This window comes from Salmo salar, chromosome 01 (genome assembly GCF_965601325.2).
Source record: "Salmo salar chromosome 01, fSalSal1, whole genome shotgun sequence".
Lineage (NCBI taxonomy): Eukaryota > Metazoa > Chordata > Actinopteri > Salmoniformes > Salmonidae > Salmo > Salmo salar.
The window spans coordinates 11820949-11827306 of NC_138291.1; positions in this window are offsets into that span (position 1 = coordinate 11820949).

A 6358-nucleotide genomic window follows, 5' to 3' on the forward strand; every position below is an offset into this window, starting at 1 on the left:
GAGAAAAGAGGAGGGAGAAAAGAGGAGGGAGAAAAGAAGAGAGAGAAAAGAGGAGGGAGAAAAGAGGAGGGAGAAAAGAAGAGAGAGAAAAGAGGAGGGAGAAAAGAAGAGAGAGAAAAGAGGAGGGAGAAAAGAGGAGGGAGAAAAGAAGAGAGAGAAAAGAGGAGGGAGAAAGAGGAGGGAGAAAAGAAGAGAGAGAAAAGAGGAGGGAGAAAGAGGAGGGAGAAAAGAAGAGAGAGAAAAGAAGAGAGAGAAAAGAGGAGGGAGAAAGGAGGCCATTTAGAAAACTTTTACAGAAGTCCATTGTCTTTTTGTGTTTATATCCAAACTTGCAGTGACTCACTCCCTCTCTCTCTCTGCCCTTTACTGTTCTACCTCCCTCCCTCTCTTCCTTATTATCCTCCACACACTCTTTCAATCTCCTGCACCATTACACTCTGCCTCTCACAATCTCTCTTCTCTTGCTGTCTTTTTTTTCTCTCTCAAAAGCACACTTTCTCTTTCTCAATTTCTCCTCTCCTCCCTCTGTCCAATCAGAATCCTTCCTTCGGCAGAGTGGCAGAGTGTCTCATGTTTCAGGTCTTGTATGAGGCTGGAGCCTGGAGGTCTTAGCCATGGCTTCCAGGAAAGGTTACCTCCAGGACAGACTTCCCCCAATTCCCAGCAGAGGTAGCGCAGTGCGCCCATCCTCCCCTGCACATGAGACGGCCTATCAATTTACAGGGGGAGTCAGGTTTACTGTTAAACCCCTCTTCTTCTTTATTTTCTCAGAGGGAGGGAGGGGGAGAGTGAGTGAGTTCATATGGACTATTTTTTGAAAGGAATACATTTTTTTAAAGCCCCTAGGTGAAGTCATAATGTTATTGAAGACAGCTTTTACCACTGTTTTGGCTAAAACACGTTAAGCATGTATGAGTATGACTCATTGTGCAGTATTGCTCTCAGGTGGCAGTGTCAGTCTTGATTCTTTTGGTCCCTCCACTCCCCTATATTGTAGGGTTACATCCCAAATGCCTATATAGTGCACTACTTTTGGAACACAAGAATAGATCTCAGTGACAAACAGGACGTTTAATGACTCATCTGTCGCTGATGTCGTCATGGCAACACCTACGTGTTATGAATGGTGCTTGGGAGTTCAACTTGTTTATTATGAATGAAGGTGGTAATAAAGTCAAATAAATAGAAATGTGTCTGTAAAATGTTCCATTAAATTGTCTTTGCCATCGGAGCGTTCCTTGTCAGTGTACACCTCTAGGGAATGAAGACGGAACCTGGGTCCCTCTCCATCCTGACACCCACCTGACATGTTCAACTGTGGCTGCCAATGGTTTTTAAAACGTCTCCTCTGTGTTGTGCTTTAGTAGAGCATCACCGTTTCATTACAAAATAGTAATATAGTCAAAAGAAAATAGTTTATCGATAATATTGTAACTTTTACTATATGGATAACAATTTTAAGTTGTTCATGTTTACAAAGGAATTTACATCTAGATGTTCCATAGAAACGGTCTGAAGCCAGTTCCTTTTGGGTTGCGGCTGAAGTCTGGCTTGTAACTAGAAGCATGGTTTTGTTTACTTGGTGAGTACATGAAAATGCAACGCTTTCATTATGGTCATAATTCTAAAAAGTTTGGAAAAGTGTGGAGACCACAGTCTTTCAGAGCATGTAACAAAATGAAAGACCCATTCCTTAGTTTACGACTATAAATATCAGACTCCGCCTTTAAGGTGTGACCTGTGACAGGCCTGGTTGAGTCTGGGGCTTTAGGTTAGACATCTGTAAAGCACTTTGTGACAACTGTTGATGTGAAAAGAGCTTTAAGCAATACATTTGATGGATTGTTATGTTGACAGCTTATAAAGCAGGATGCTAGAGGTTGCCAGGGGGCATTAGGGAGCATAGAGGCGAGCTGAATTTCAGACTATGCTGGCTGGGTGAGGTGTCTGAAACTGTTTATGACTGCTTGTCATAAACACGTAAAGAGTTGCGTTCAGCATTCACCAGCCACACAACCTAATGGACACGTAGGCCGGGGGCGAATAACAGTTTGGATAGGTTTCAGCTATTAATGATATGCTTATGGGAAACTGTGTGATATTCCATTCTTCCAGATTAAACTCGGTTACTCGGATACTTGCTATTTTCAAAATAGAGCCAAATCCAAAATGAAATCTACACGCACTTGATGGGCCCTTTCAATAGTTGTGTGGACTCATACTCCAGCCTTCTAGCCTGTCCTATAAGTCTCTCATACTCCAGCCTTCTAGCCTGTCCTGTAAGTCTCTCATACTCCAGCCTTCTAGCCTGTCCTGTAAGTCTCTCATACTCCAGCCTTCTAGCCTGTCCTATAAGTCTCTCATACTCCAGCCTTCTAGCCTGTCCTGTAAGTCTCTCATACTCCAGCCTTCTAGCCTGTCCAGTAAGTCTCTCATACTCCAGCTTTCTAGCCTGTCCAGTAAGTCTCTCATACTCCAGCCTTCTAGCCTGTCCTGTAAGTCTCTCATACTCCAGCCTTCTAGCCTGTCCTATAAGTCTCTCATACTCCAGCCTTCTAGCCTGTCCTGTAAGTCTCTCATACTCCAGCCTTCTAGCCTGTCCTGTAAGTCTCTCATACTCCAGCCTTCTAGCCTGTCCAGTAAGTCTCTCATACTCCAGCCTTCTAGCCTGTCCAGTAAGTCTCTCATACTCCAGCCTTCTAGCCTGTCCAGTAAGTCTCTCATACTCCAGCCTTCTAGCCTGTCCAGTAAGTCTCTCATACTCCAGCCTTCTAGCCTGTCCAGTAAGTCTCTCATACTCCAGCCTTCTAGCCTGTCCTGTAAGTCTCTCATACTCCAGCCTTCTAGCCTGTCCAGTAAGTCTCTCATACTCCAGCCTTCTAGCCTGTCCTGTAAGTCTCTCATACTCCAGCCTTCTAGCCTGTCCAGTAAGTCTCTCATACTCCAGCCTTCTAGCCTGTCCTGTAAGTCTCTCATACTCCAGCCTTCTAGCCTGTCCTGTAAGTCTCTCATACTCCAGCCTTCTAGCCTGTCCTGTAAGTCTCTCATACTCCAGCCTTCTAGCCTGTCCAGTAAGTCTCTCATACTCCAGCCTTCTAGCCTGTCCAGTAAGTCTCTCATACTCCAGCCTTCTAGCCTGTCCAGTAAGTCTCTCATACTCCAGCCTTCTAGCCTGTCCTGTAAGTCTCTCATACTCCAGCCTTCTAGCCTGTCCTGTAAGTCTCTCATACTCCAGCCTTCTAGCCTGTCCAGTAAGTCTCTCATACTCCAGCCTTCTAGCCTGTCCTGTAAGTCTCTCATACTCCAGCCTTCTAGCCTGTCCTGTAAGTCTCTCATACTCCAGCCTTCTAGCCTGTCCTGTAAGTCTCTCATACTCCAGCCTTCTAGCCTGTCCTGTAAGTCTCTCATACTCCAGCCTTCTAGCCTCACCTGTAAGTCTCTCATACAAAAGCCTAAAAGACACATGACTGGTGAATGAAACCACCAGAATGCATTCCCTTTTCCAGAATGACAGTTTATTTCCGTGGTTTTTCTTCATATTTATTTCTCCTTCATCCTCTCCTCTGCTTGGCTTTATCTTGGCCAGGTCGCAGTTGTAAATGAGAACTTGTTCTCAACTGGCCTACCTGGTTAAATAAAGGTGAAATTAAATAAAAGAAGAACACACCAGGACTTGCAGATTGACTACATGTCAGCCATTTAAAGATAGCCAGGTGGCCCAGGCTAGATTGTTCTTCACTTACATTAGAAACACATGTTTTTTCATTGTCTTTGGAGAGAGAATGACAGCAGTTAGGTCTCTGCCCAACACAGAAACACAGGGAAACACAGGGATCAACACCAATCAAATACACATTTCGTTTTAGCACTTTCTTAGCAGTAAAAGAAAGGTTACTTGGCCCGAGGTTGCTTGGCTACCATGGCGGGAAAATTCAATTGTGGCCAGTTCCATCCTGACCCCTAACCCCTTGACATTAGCTTAATCTGCTATCTATTGTCCGCAGGTTCCCCCTGGCAACACACTAATGAGAGGAACACACCAGGACTTGGAGATTGACTGCATGTCAGCCATTTAAAAATAGGCAGGTGGCTCAGGCTAGATTGTTCTTCACTTACATTAGAAACACAAGATAAACAAAGCAGTCAGAAATGTGATTTTCTTGTGTTTTATATACACGGAGTGTACAAAACATTAGGAACACCTGCTCTTTCCATGACATAGGCTGACCAGGTGAAAGCTATGATCCCTTATTGATGTCACTTGTTAAATCCATTTCAACCAGTTTAGACGAAGGGGAGGAGACCAGTTAAGGAAGGATTTTTAAGCCATGAGACAATTGAGACATGGATTGTGTGAATGTGTGCCATTCAGTAGGTGAATGAGCAAGACAAAAGATTTAAGGTCCTCTGAACAGGGCATGGTAGTAGGTGCCAGGCACACCGGTTTGATTGTGTCAACAACTGCAATGCAGCTGGATTTTCCACGCTCAACAGATTCCTGTGTGTATCAAGAATGGTCCACCACCCAAAGGACATCCAGCCAACTTGACACAACTGTGGGAAGCATTGGAGTCAACATGGGCCGGCGTCGCTGTGGAATGCTTTAGACACCTTGTTGAGTCCATTCCCCATGATGAATTAAGGCTGTTCTGAGGGCAAAAGGGGGTGCAACTCAATATTAGGAAGGTGTTCCTAATGTTTTGTAAACTCAGTGTATATTTACACAGTGGTATAAAGTACGTAAGTAAAAATACTTTGAAGTACTACTTAAGTAGTTTTTTTGGGTATCTGTACTTTACTATTTATATTTTTGACTACTTTTACTTTTACTTCACCACATTCCTTTAGAAAATATTGTACTTTTTACTCCATACATTTTCCTTGACACCCAAAAGTACCCCGTTACATTTTGAATGCTTAGCAGGACAGGATAATAGTTAAATTCATGCGCATATCAACCGAACACCCCTGGTCATCACTACTGCCTCTGTTCTGGGGGACTCACTAAACCGATATGCTTTGTTTGTAAATGATGCCTGAGAGTTGCAGTGTGCCCCTGACTCTCCGTAAATAAAAAAAACTAGAAAATGGTGCCTTTTGGTTTGCTTAATATAAGGAATTTTAAATTATACTTTTACTTTTGATATATTTTAAATCAAATACTTTTAGACTTTTACTCAAGTAGAATTTTACTGGGTGACTTTTACTTTTACTTGAGTCATTTTCCATTAAGGTATCTTTACTTTTACTCAAGTATGACAGTTGGTTACTTTTTCCACCACTGTATTTACACAATATGAGGTTGGAATAATACTGTGAAATTGTGAAAATTATGACAATGCCCTTTTAGTGTAGATTTCAGCCCATTGTGGTGGGATGGACTTTTGGCCTGCCTGGTGACACACCAGACAGTAAATTAGTTAATAAACCAATAAGAGAGTTCCACACATCTCTGCCAACAGCTAGTTTCCAGTTTTCCTCTTCCCAGACAGTCCTATCAAAATTATTGCTTGAGAAATGTCTCTTTGCTAAGAAGCCATTTTTGTTTATTTTTGACCATTTTAATTGAAAACAATCACAGGTAAGGTACATCATTGTTAAAACCAGAAATGATTTGATATTGAGATGAAAACGTCTGCATTGGACCTTTAAAGCTTGGATGTTTTTTCATTGTCTTTGGAGAGAGAATGACAGCAGTTAGGTCTCTGCCCAACACATAAACACACAGATCAACACCAATCCAATACACATTTAGTTTTAGCGCTGTCTTAGCTGTAAAAGAAAGGTTACTTGGCCCGAGGTTACTTGGCTACCATGGGGGGAAATTGAGTCCAGTTCCATCGTAACCCCTAACCCCTTGACCTTAGCTTCATCCGCTATCTATTGTTTGCAGGTTTCCCCTGGCAACTTTCAAAGTCCAAAGAATGACTGTGGCTTTTTAATGTTGTTTTTTTTGTCCACCTGTCAGAGTAAGTTAATAGCTGTGTCAGTGTTGTTACTGCTCATGTTTCCCTATTCAGTCAGCGTGTGGGAATGTCACAATTCATTTCCTCAATGTTAAGTTACCCTGAAAGTCCTCAGTCCTTGTGCAAAATTCGAACACAGAGAGATAGGCAAGTGCTTTCCAAGTAGTGGCATGTTAGCTCAAAATCAATTGGTGTCGGTGTTGTGGAGCTAAGACACCCACACTGGAGATGCTGCTGGGTCATGGTACTACATTTGTATTCAAGTCTATGTTGATACTGAGGTTTGTGTTTGAATCTGTTACCATGACATATTAACCAGAATTCTCTGCTTTGAGGAATCATTTGAAACAAGTCTAAACAGGATTAGTTATTAGTTCATTAAGATTCTCTGA